The sequence below is a fragment of the Crassostrea angulata genome, chromosome 6, assembly GCF_025612915.1.
Source record: "Crassostrea angulata isolate pt1a10 chromosome 6, ASM2561291v2, whole genome shotgun sequence".
In the NCBI taxonomy this organism is placed as follows: domain Eukaryota; kingdom Metazoa; phylum Mollusca; class Bivalvia; order Ostreida; family Ostreidae; genus Magallana; species Magallana angulata.
In genome coordinates, this window is record NC_069116.1 from 10350001 (window position 1) to 10363597 (window position 13597).

A 13597-nucleotide genomic window follows, 5' to 3' on the forward strand; every position below is an offset into this window, starting at 1 on the left:
TTTCTTTCGTTACTAATGTATACTGGCATGCAATTCTTTCAGTACTTTGATATTTTGTCAAGGAAAAAATAGTGAATGTTAAATGAATATTTTTAGAATGCTAATATTGATCTGAGAAAGTAACAGTTAAATGTTAAACGATTATCTAGATATGTTTGATTGGAATTAACCTTTTAGCAAGTAAGATTTAACCTTTATTAAGCATCATATTTTCTTCTAATTAAAGATATTTATGATGAATTAAACATCTTGTCACGTACTTAAGCTTTTGATATTTGACTGGTCATTAGAATATACAAGTTTATCAATTTTTCATAGTATATTAATAAATTTTTAAGACAGGAAACGAAACATCTTTTTTCATATACAGCATAAATATATTTTCTCTATGAGGAATTCGTCTTGTTTTTTAACTGTCAGCAAATTTAATGACCATGTTTTTTTTAATACTGTGTTGGACACAAACCAATCCTTTGAATTGTTTACAATAATCTTGTGTTATATTATGTTATCATATATAGATAGATAGATAGATAGATAGATAGATAGATAGATAGATAGATAGATAGATAGATAGATAGATAGATATATATATATATATATATATATATATATATATATATATATATATATATATATATATATATATATATATATATATATATATATATATATATATATATATATATATATATATATATATATACCTGTCAATAGAGAACATGCTTTGAGTACTGTTGTCATCCGTGGCTGTCCATTCAAATAGAGACGTCACGATACAAGGGCCGAAAAAGAGTGGCCGTATGGGGTCCTTCTTCGATTCCAATATCTGTATCTATCACTCGAACTCAAAGAAATGTCTACATAGTGTTTTTGTGTTTATGATGTCAAATAATCGATTTTAACATGTGTTACAATCGATTATTACCATCATAATCCCACATGATCTAACAACCATGTTTTATATTAATTTTACATAATTTCGAGATTTTTTTCATATTAGGGCCTAATGTATGATTTATAGAAAAAATCTGTTTTTCTTTTTTTCATTGTTCATTTCAAAGCGCAACAGTTATTGGCCACTGTCAGCCGATTGATGGTTGAAGTCACTTGGTTCCGTGTATTTCGTGTATTAAAATCACAAACTTCCTGCAAATATTTTTCCTTAAATAAACACGAAATTACATCATAGAGTTACTTCGCACATTGAAAAATGCTAAGATTTGGAAACATCGAATACTGCGGGTTTACCGAAGAAACACTCACCACTTGTACAAGTCTGTAAAAGTCCGGGCCACTGATTGAGGAGAAAGCTAATATACGTCTCAATGCTTCTTCGTCCAGAGCATTTGTTACGATACATGCAATTCAGTTTTCTCTGTAACTCTCGCATCCGGTATACATGTATTATAAAAGTAAATAGCAGTTTTGATCATTTCAATTTTGGTTACTCGATAGCAATATATGTATAAGTACTTATAATTTTATATTATAACTGTAGACATTATCAACCATATACCTGGTGTCAAGGAAAACATAAATCAAAGTAGATGAGACAATTATAGAAATACATCATTTCTAAAAACCTGCCTGGGATTATGATATATCGCATGCCTTGACGTAACAAGATATTTCAAGTTTGGTAATGACATTGTGCCTAAACGTTTGGGGCCCCCCTGTCTCATGCAAATCGGTCCCAAAGACTGATCATAGATCTAGGAATCAATGTCAATATGTCGTGACGAATGTAGTTCTCAAAATATTTGTCGTTTGTGACAAAACTCCAAGGTTACAACATACATTTCGAAGCCCCAAAATAGTCCATTTTTGACCCGATTGATTCCTTATGCTAATTTTAGGAATTTCTTAAACATGATTGTAGGTGTCACGGTATATAGGACTGAAATATCTACCTATTCAAAACAGGCCTACTCTGTAACGTATCGAGTCGTCTACATGCATGCAAATTACCTTCAAAGTCTGGGCTCATTACGAGTAAATCTCACATTTTATACGAAACTACTGATCGTTTATAAGGAAATCTAACAGACTGTAAATACTGTACATTACAAATGTATTGTTATTTCCACCACAAACTAATAATTATAACATAAATTAAGAAATGGGTTGTAATGCAAAATTTACTTTCAATTCATATCTGTCTTTTTCTTCTTTTCTAAATTTTGCCCTCTTTATCATTTCATTCATTTATAGATATATTTTGTTACTTATATCATAATCACATGTTAGTTGAGACCTTGTGATCAAAGAGACAAAAAAAATCTGAGCTCGCGGTCGAAATGCATTTATTTTGTTAATAAGATATTGTTAAAAATTATTTCAATACGTGTAAGAATACTTTTATTTTTTTCTTGACAATGTATAAATACAAACAATATTTTACTCAAGACATAACTCTTCATGAACGAAGTTTTAGACTAAGGTGGAAAGATCTCTACCGCGGTTTATTTTTGAAAACCAACATTTTCACTCTATACATTGACATTCATTCAAGATTTCAGTTTAACTTATGATATGAAATTTGTTAAAATAAACAGAATTACGTTTATCTCTTATTGTCAGATTGTTTAAAACGTATTTAAAACATTAATTTCAAATTTGTTGTCTTCATGTTTGACAACCAGATCATTGTTTTTGGTTTTGTTTTGTTTTGTTTTTTTTCATTCAAGCAAAAATAATGCAGCAAATATTATCTAGTTAAAAACTACAATAATATTGAAACACTTTCTATAAATCATTTCGGTGTATTTATAAGGTCAGGCGATTTAATGTTTCAAACAGAGATTATTTCAAATGAATGTTTTATTGCATACATTTGTATGAAACATTGTAATCACTTTACCCATGCCTGTCTTCCTCGGCTTTATGAACAATGGCGTTATCTATAGCGATTAACGCCGAACAAATTGTATATGAAAATGATATTCAATAGTTTGCATGAATGTGTTTCCGTGTCGTCACGGGCTCCTCTCCAAGATTTACATAGGTGAGCTTGACTCTGTCTGGGAAATAAGTCGTCTGTCAGTCTTTTTTATCGAACTAGTGTACGGGAGACGATACTGAGGATATCAACAATTGACTGAGGGTAATAAATGGTTGAATTAAACAGGCATCAAAGCTAACCACTAGATAGATGACAGCCTAGTAAGGGAAGTTTGGATATAAAGAACTATTATGTACCGCTATGCACACTTCATAAATTAACATATTCACTTAATATCCATAAATACAGTTTATCAAGTAGGCTTATTCAATGCCGATGCAGTAATTAAGATTAAAGAAAACTATGATCAATGTCAATATCTTGATACTTTGCGTAAATTAGAAGACAGCTAAATACCTAGATATTAATACTGATGAATGTAACTAGTATTCTTTTACAACGTATAGTATTCGTACTTGCTAAATAAATATTGAAAAAAAACTTCTAATCTTTTCAATTCTGCATATATATATAATTCGTAGAGGTTTGGTGTATCAAAAGAAAAGACATGATCGCTTCCAACTTTTTCCTGGAGAGTCCACTCGGTGATACCCCGGAGATGTAATGGGAAAATTAAAGGGCAGCGATACGGACCGACTGCCGGCTCGTCACGCGAACAAGTCCACTCTTCCTGACACCTTCATTTACTTTGACGAATTCTCTCTCGTGCGATGGACATAACTCGCCACATTTCCGATATTAAAACGACAGAAAAATACATAAAGTTAAACAAAATGTCCCGGAACTTGCCATATTCACTGACGCCGATGGCTGCCTCTGGAAACCCGATTCCAAATTCATTATCTCGACAAATTACAGGAGAGAAAAAAATGCCCGCATTTCGTTATCACTACTGTCATAATCGGCATGTCAGATCTGAGCAAATCGAATATTAACCGTGTCACGAATCGAATCTATGTCCATCCGTTCATTCCAAGCATGTACATCTCAGCACCCCGCTCTCTCTCTCTCTGTCTCTGTCTCTTTCTCTCTAATGATTAATTTTTATTATCGATATGTAAATTTTGAGAAAATTTACTTCAGGAAAAAACAAAAGTCAATCTGTATAATTATATCTTAATTGAGAGCGTTTTTCATTACAGGTAATAAACGACAAACTATGAAGATCAGAAGTTGCCCATCTGTATTTGTAGCCATCAAATCCCAATTTATCTCGTTTTCTCATTTGTCTGTTAGTGTAATCCAATTTCACGGAACCAACAATTCGGTTACCAATAAACTCGGAACATTCTTTCACCAATCTGAGCATAATTTGTTGTTAACCAGTTTTTATTCACAGCTTGCAATCGATGGAAGAATTTCTAGTTTATTACTCGCGCTTAATATTCCGTTCTATTACTAACGTGGTCTTTTGCTCGTGCGGGGGATAAAAAGTAAACGAATGGATATCACATCCTGTCCCCAGAGACAGCAGAAACACTGGTATTACGCGCCGCCTAAATATATTAGACAAACTTAATTTTCTCTTAATTATCAAGACAATATATACAAATTTAAAGCGCTGAATTCGAGAGGGACCCTACATTAAAAATGAAACGCAAATCCAATAGTTTTTCCCAATGACCAGTTCCCAGGGGGAAACGGATTAGAAAGTGAATAACTGTCATGTTGGTTTCTTATTTAGAAAAAATACTGCTTTTGAAATGATTAGTGAATATATGTATGAATAATTAAATTCAGGTTCGCCCGTCTTTACAATTTTTTTTTGCCGATTAAATAATTTGTAATACGGCGCAGATAGGCCTTTTTGAATAAATCTAATAATGATGAGAAGAAATGTGTCGCATTATAGTTTTATGTTTTGCATTTTGAGGACAAAATATGCACTCTGTTTCAGTATAAAAATGACAGAATTAGGAGTTGGCGTCGAAATTTATACACACCATCACACATAATGTTTGATATTATTGTGCAATTACTTTGCAACAAATTTTCGAACAGTGTTTAGTAAAATGCAATCTGTTATATTTCAAATTCTACATGCACAGACCTTAATTAAAATGAGTGCCGTTCTACAAAAGATATTCCGAAAGCTGATTCAAGTCTTAATTAATATCAGTTTTACACTGACTTTACAATAGAACTAGTCTCGAACATCCTAACGTGTAATTTTGAGAATGTTAACTAATCATAACTGTGGGTGCCCTTATTTTGTAACTTTAATAATGCTTAATGTTGTCCGCTGACTTATTTTCGATTCATCTCAGTTATTCTTTATAGTGTGACGAAAGGACCAACTGTTTTGTGGGTTGTTCAGCTGCCCTATACATTTGTATGATCACTTGATGGTCTTTCTGATCGTTATTCTTCATTTTTGGTGGTCGTTTTGGTTTTTTCCTTCTTTTTTGTTTGTTTGTTTGGGTTTTTTCAACTTTTTTGTGTGTTTTGTTTTTTTCCCTCGGCATTATATAGTATGGCACTTGCTGTAGTTTTGTTGTACTAGTATCTTATTTTTTATCGAAACGGTTGTTTATATTGTGTTGGTCGTTGTTATGGTTTTAAATACTTTTTTCAGTTTATTGTGACGCAAACTTTCGTATTTAGTGTGTGTTTTCTGTCTCTCTAACTGTTGTCAATTGTCTATATTTGCTATGTTTTTTGTGTTGACTTGTATCATTATTTAAAAAAAAAATATTAGGGTTTTTTAAATCCATATACAACAACTATAAACATATAATTAAAGTGATAAATAAAATCACCATGAACATTTCAACTTTACGCACGCACTGACGCATTCAACATTGATTTGAGTTTTAATTATAGACACGCAGTTGTCCTTTTTTATTGTTGTTTATACTTTAATTTCATTTTTTGATTGTTGTGATATTCTAATCAGACTACTGTTTTTTTGTTCAATATAATGGTTAATGCCCAATTCCATGGACTGTTTAAAAAATTCGTTTTTTTTCTATCTTAAATTGTTGTTTATCTTAACCTAAAATATATATTTTTTGGAATTTTTATTTGTTCTGGTGATTGTTGTTACTTGTTACTGCAATATTATTTCTGATTTCTGCATCTTCATAACTTTTGAGAACTTCGAATAGATACACATTTCTGAAATGGTTAGAGGCCCTGTAACTCTGAATATATACATTCCCGTAAGATTTATTCTTGTATGACAATTAACAGGTGCGATTCTACAGCAATTACTCGCAGAGTTTTAAAGAAATAAATTATTTACCAGGTCGTTTCAAACCAAACTGTACTCATTAAACGGTAGACAAGACCCTTGGAATGTAAGTATATTTGCATTTATTTGACAAAGTATCACGTGCATGAAACTGAAAACCGTAATGAATCTTAGAGGTGCAAATAGTTTCAATACCTTTCTATGCAAATCAATTTCTTAAATTTTCGCCTAGGAATTCATTCGGATATGACTTTTTGTCTATTATTCCAAGGTTGATCTGAAATCACAATTTGATAAACTATTATAGTTTTATATATAAGGAAATTCGTCATTTAGATACAGCGGCTTTAAGATACAGGACATGTGTATTTCGACGCAATAATAAACAAATCGAATAAGAAAATGACCTATGTTGCATCGGCGACACGCGCTTGTCAGTCGAAACATTAAATAACAAAATTTATCTTTCAAGGGCAAGAAGTTTATGTAACAAACGGAGTTTCTTCTTGGATATAAATACTGTAATTACAGAAAACATTATCATCATTATAAATAAAATAGCTATTTATCCTATTCAAAATAATTGTGTTGACAGATACGAGCATTTTTTGTTATTGTACTTTTCCTAAACTTTGAGAGTACACAGAAGGTGACAAAAATGCTAATCTCGCGAGAAGTTGACGTTTAACTTAACCGCATTCGTCAATACTATTTTATATAGATTCTCCGCGGTAAGAGTAAAAGCAACGAGATGTCAGTTGTGTAATAAACATCAGCTGTTGTGGTGGATTTCTTGTATATGGTATATACGTACTTTATACCGCAGTAAACCTCTACCTTAAGATGCTTCATCAATCACCTGATCAAGAATTATATTTGACATCAATTTCACAGATTGAAAATAAGTTATTTTTACACTAGGACACAAAAATTTCCTCCTTCATATATTAATTCATATACTAGTATTGCATGCACAAATTCCCCGATTAATAAATATGCCTTTCATGTCATTATATTGGGAAAAAACTTGCCATGTATCGATTTAAAAACATCAGGGGAATGTAGGAAACTATACCGAGAACCTTTTTGCAAATACCAAAACGAGACAATTATTAAAAAAAAGTTGTGAATAAAATCACGAATTCAAAAAAGTTGAGGTCAGACAAATAATAACTGTCGGTGTATTTTTCAAATACAACACATTGTAACACAGACACGGCAGAATTTATGTATTCATAAAACACCCTGTTACGATTTCCTTAAAAGAATAACAAGCGTTTTACGGGAGAAACTTTGCTTGACAATAGCGCGCGACTTTACTCTACCGTTCGAGGACGTCATTAATTGTATTTTATGAGATATTCGAGTCTCAGCCCCTGGGTGGGCGAGCTATGATTCTATCATCAAGGATTCTGATACTGTATTTTCAAGCCCTGTGTTTTTCTGGGTCATATAATTTGTACCATTTACACGGTTTCACATTTCGCACAACCCGAAACTTTTCTTCATTTGCATATAGCCTATATTCACCCGCAACATGTGTAAACAGAGAGGCTCCGTTTTGGGGTTTTTTACAGTCTTTGCGATGTTCTTTTTTGCCTGAAAAGGAAACACACCACTGGACAATACATTGCTGTATAGTCATTGAATGATTAAAGCTTTTTCAAACCACTTTGAAATCGGAGAGGTGACGTTATGGTGAGAAGTTTTCGGGAGATTTTTGCACATGGTTGCCGATGATTTATCATGGCGTAATGTGATCTAGCCCGTCCTCCCTCTACCGTTGTCAATTTACGCATCTAGTATATTGGCAGCAGAGCTACGTCATATTGTCCCACAGCTTCTGTTCATGATATATATCTTTTTAAGACCCTTTAATATGAAATTTGATCTTTCGACAGGTAGATTACAACATATGTATTAATTCTTTCTTCATTACCTTAATTTTAACGACCACCAACGGCGGGAACGAATTGTAAAACCCGGTTTTGCAGTTTCCTTGCGCTGTGTGTGCAATGACGTTTATAATTTTCTTCAACCTTCGCGTTACAATTAAACCTCCATATTTGCATAAATGTATAGATAATTGTGGATTAGCACAATTTTATTGCTTAGACAACATGTTCGCTTTCACACAAATACCAAGTATTAAATATAAGAGAACCGATGCATATTCAAATCATTAAATTTGATAGTCTCATTAAAGACGCTATAATGCGTAAATTTCACATACCTGACAAAATCACATTGTGAATTTTATTTTTATGACATATATTTTCCTTCTGTATAATATTACAAATAATTATAAAAGAATTGCCTTGTGAAAGAGAAGTACAACATTGCCGTGATTTCCTTCAAACTTTTGGCCAAGGTAGGCTTGTTTCATGGCACATGTATACAAATCTTAAGTATCGTACATTTATACCCGTTTGACCATGTCATTATGCTTACGCTGATTCCAGAATATACATTTGTAGAGTAAGAAACTGAAATCCCTTCAATTTCTTTTATCAGAACTAAGTTCAACGAAGATGATACATCAGTGTTTGCCCAATAAGCTTGACACGTAAATTTCATTTTAAAGTTGCCCTCTTGTTAGTCAAATCCTGGATTCTGTTAGAAGTGGCGTGTAGAGAGCTCCACCAAAACCTTGTTGTGAGGGGAGCGTTTAATTGCTTTTGACAGAGAGTCTGATAGTGCGGGGTCCTCGTGCTTTGAGGTCTACGGAGTCTGTAAATCTTGTAAAATTGCAGGGTGTAAGGCCGTTTGAAAGGTTTGGTTTGATGACAGACGACATGATTTAAGGAAAGGTAACTGAAAGGTGCAAAGAAGAGCGTGAGAGATTACATTCCTTATTCAAAGGGTGTCTACGTCACTTCCGGTTAGACATGCCATGTACCCATTGCCTCTCGAATTTCATTTTTATTTTTTTTTTTTTTTGGTGGAAAACTACGATTTTCTGGTTTAATTTGCCTGGGAACCCAAGGGCAGAATTCCCATTCTATCAACGACACAAAAAGATGACTTGAGCAATGAAGTCTTAGATTCATTGAGGTGGAAGTGATTCGATGTTAACTAGCACGTCCATGCCGATCAATACTCAATTATAAAGTGAATGATTTTATATTATATAGTGTGGCAGGCCCGTCGACTTCCGAGAATGTACAACCATTCGGCATGCATACAACTGTCAAGTCCTGGTTTATTTATAGTAACATGGTTTGGGGACCATCATAAATATGAACTTGGAGACAGAGCCCTCTCTAAATTAGGTCCAGCACTTTTACAAATAAAAATTAGAACAATATGCCTCTCTGCAATGCAAGTTAGGCTTATTTTAAATTCCGAACGCATGTTGGATATATTTTTGTACCTGTTGTGGTATTTTGTTACCACATTCAGACGATGCAAGTCATCACCGTGTCGTGAAGAAATTGGTCAAAATATTCAATTATATCTGTTTTTTCTAAAAACCGTACCTTTTTTAAACCAAAAGCTCTTGTTACTGATTTTAAAAAAATTAATTTTGTTTCAGCAATTAGTGTGTAAGATGAATACCTGAGTGTAAACTTTGAATTTGACTGTGTGTACATCGGCTTTACATTTACATGAAGTTATAGGGAGACTCGATAATTACAGAACTTGGTCAGTCAGCTTCATTGGTACTTCATGTTTCATTCCCCAAAGTGTTCGCCGTTTTGATTTCGTCTCTGGTTGAGAATGACATGACAACAAGAAAACTCGGAAATTGGAATCAATGGCGGACGACAATGGCTGCATTGTTACAGGAAGGGTTAGGAGAGGTCTGTCGCTGACTCCAAGACAAGGGGCTCTTGTTAGAATGTCCATCACTGCATGCCAGGACGAATGCTGTTCAACATCACTGATAAAGTACACAACACAAACCGTGCATCTCAATCACAGGAACCAGGAAAATGTAGCGCGGGGTTTTTTTTTATCTTTCTTTGGTGTTGGAGTTATGTTTTAATTATTGTCAAAAATGTAAATCAAATGTTTGTAGTGCGTTATATTTATGTAATGCGATCTCTAACTATTGTCATTATACAATGTATATCAGGCACAATTAAAGAATCGAGTTCGTGAATTTTGAATTTACTGGTTGGTTATAAATGCACAGATTACAATATTGTGTTTTTATTATATGAATTAACCGGCTGGTTTTGAATATAAATTTACAATATGACGAAAGACATAATCACGAAAAGGAATTGCATATAAATCAAATATCAAAATTTGCTCAGGAACCACAAACATTTTAACATACAAAACCACCAGCTTGACCAAATTACTAATTTGTAATTATTATATGATTACATTTACATTATCAAATACTTTGTTAGTGTTTTCAGTATTTGATTTGGCAAAATATTAAAGGGAACTGGTCACGATTTTGGTCAATATTTTCTCCTATTTTTATTGTTTACAATGCTTTAGTAATGCATTTTTAATGATCAACCAGAATTTGAGTATCATTCGTAGAGTTATAAACAAGATACAGAGCCCACAATTGTGCTGAAAGGAATAGTATAGGAAAAAGTTTATAATTATATATATATTAAAAAGATTTAATGTATATCGACATTACATTGTACTCTATTAAGTATCAGTAACTGACTAAAATTTTGAGATCGAAATATTCTTAAAGTAAAACTTTTTATTTTTTGGATTAAGACAAGGAAAAAGATGTCCTTTTCGCGATTTTTTTTTCAAGCATTCGCAAGTGAAGGCGGACATGATAACATCTGTCATCTGCCCCAGGCAAAGGTCAAGGTTACTGAAGCAGAATAAACCAATCAAATTGGAAAATTACAGACTTCTTTGTAACCAATCACCACCCACCGTTAAGCGATGTCAAAGCTGATTCCTACAAAGAGCATTTATAACATTTAACACCAAATTTCGTCTAAATGGTCAAATAGAAGAGGGGTTATTAGCGTCATCCATAAAACGAGCTGACAAGTATAAAAACAAGTCAGGAGAAACACATGAAAAAGAAGTGAATTTAATACCAGCCATTTTGTACATCTGTACAAACAACTTTATCAAAGTCTGTTATTTTGGACCTAGTTATCAATTAAACCCAGTCTTTTAGCACTGTTATAGGCGTGAGAGAAGATTACCATGGAAAAATTCGTATTTTATGTAATTTCACAAAATGCAAAATGACAAGATTACTTATCTTTTTTTTTATTTAAAAATTTAAAAAATGAACAGTATATTAGCATTATACAAGGCATGCATTGAGATGGAGATGCAAACTGCTGTTGTGGGGACTAGGATCTACAGACATCTAGCATTGTCCTTACGGTAAAATCCAGGCTAACGGATTTCTCCCGTCAAATGTCAAACAAGTATGCAAGTGTCACATTGTCTTTACTTGGAAACAAAGCTGACCCAAGAAAAGTCTTGAAACAATATCGGAAATGACTAAAAGTAGAAAAGAACGACAACAACGCCGTGTCGACACGTGCACGAACGTCAACGTCTGTGAGAGAGCGCGTGTGTTATTGACAGTGGTGCGAGAGGCGCCGCGAGTAAGAGTCTCGCCCGTATTCACACCCTCCGGGTAACGGTCGCCATTCACGACCACCCCATGCATCCATATTTACCGCACAAAAGTGTTTACAAGATAACAGTATGGGTTTCTAAAACGGTGTAATTGGATTATTGTACAAGAAGTCAACCACGCTGGCTGTCTGTGAACGTAATGGTTATCCGAAATGGACCCAAGATCATCCCTGCTGGAATCTACACGCAAAATCGTGTGAGCAAGAAGTACCATAAACAAAAATGGGTTGTTGTTGTTTTCTTTAAAGATTTTCATTATTTCATGTAGCTCAAAATGTTCCGTCTGTGAAAAATCGTTTAATATCTTTCAGTTAGTGGAACAATAAAAAAGCAATAGGAGGCCAAAAAGACAATGAATAAAACGTCACCTCTCAGACAGCAGCAGCAACTTTATGCTAAACGGAAGTGGAGATCGCGCCACGTAACGACGCAGTTAAACGAGCGTTATTGGGCCTTTAATCCAGGGGTCCTTCTGAGGAGAATTATATTACATTGAGAACAATGCCTCGCTTTGTTTCCAGAGGCCGCACTGCACAGATAAGCTTGGACCGTACGACGTTATCGGTCCTTTTTGGAGATCAACGTGCATTAAGAATATGCAAATGAGGACCAGTTAAGATTGATCATGGCGGATAAGACGGGCTTGAGAAATGGCGTATTCCTTATCTTCACTCTTCAGTTTGCTCCCAAAGAGACCCAAAATACCGAATTCGCGTTAATAAAGCGAAAAGATTTTCCTGCCCAACTTAAGCTGTCATCTGTCAACTTCACTACGGGATTAAGGAACTAGCTTTCCCTTGCGACATACTCTTCCTTTCTTTTAGACTCTTTTAGTTACTGGATGTTGAAAACCAGATTGGTAGTTGCTTCAGTTAAGACACAATGTTCTTTTAGTTTAAAGAAAAAAATACGCTCATGAATTTAATTATGAACTAATGTTTAAAAATTCAATAATATAAGTTCAGTGTTTTACCTACTGGACAGCTTCCTCACACATATCTAGCGGTACGTTCACAATATCATACGTACAATTTTAAAACATGTTCACGAAAAACTAACAATGTCGCATTAAAATTCTTAAAATTCACGTGCAATCAACATATATTCTGCTAAATATTCTAATCATTACCAGTTTTTATTATTAATCACAGAGTTTTTTCAGACAGTTTAATAGATGCAGATGAATTAATACATAATTTATATCCATCCAAGGAATCTTGTGTATGATCGTATTCTTTTCAACTGTGTTAATTACATATGTTCAAATTGCACGCGTCAGCCTTACTTGGTTTTCAGAACAATAAAATGTGTAAACACGCATTCGGGTTTGTTTTTGTCACACTTCATTTCATAACAGTGATTAAACATGGGGGTCAATGAATAATTTTAGTCCAAAATAAATTCTTAAAATACTCATTAAAACTGTCTGCAAACTTTAGTAGGGACGAGTTTGTTTATTGTTAGAAGCATTTCATTTCCTTCTTTAAATGTCAAACTGCTTCTTTCATAAATTCCAGTTTATCTCTTAAATATGGGTATTAAGCGGTCAGGAAAAGGTAATTTAACATTATACAGTGAAATCTGCACATATAGATACCATCTTGTTGTATGGTGAGAGAGAGAGAGAGAGAGAGAGAGAGAGAGAGAGAATACGCATGTAGTTTACAATAAGAGGATAATATTCCGATGCGTAAGGACAAGTTAAATAAAATCAAGTATTAATAAATATAAATTCTATGTAAAAATCAAAGATTTTCTTTAAATTCAAACATAGATACGCCTAGGTATGAAAAGCGAAGAGACTCTAAAATTGTTTTAAGTTTTTACTGCACATGCAGTCATAATAGTGT

General features: G+C 33.5%; 1 long non-coding RNA gene across 1 annotated transcript; it reads left to right on the forward strand.

The window, feature by feature from the left end:
* Window positions 1–3040: 3040 nt before the first annotated feature.
* Window positions 3041–4256, forward strand: LOC128186483 (uncharacterized). Its single transcript, XR_008243955.1, has 2 exons — window positions 3041–3165; window positions 3487–4256. It is a non-coding gene; the product is annotated as an uncharacterized LOC128186483 (long non-coding RNA).
* The last annotated feature ends 9341 nt before the right edge of the window (window positions 4257–13597 follow it).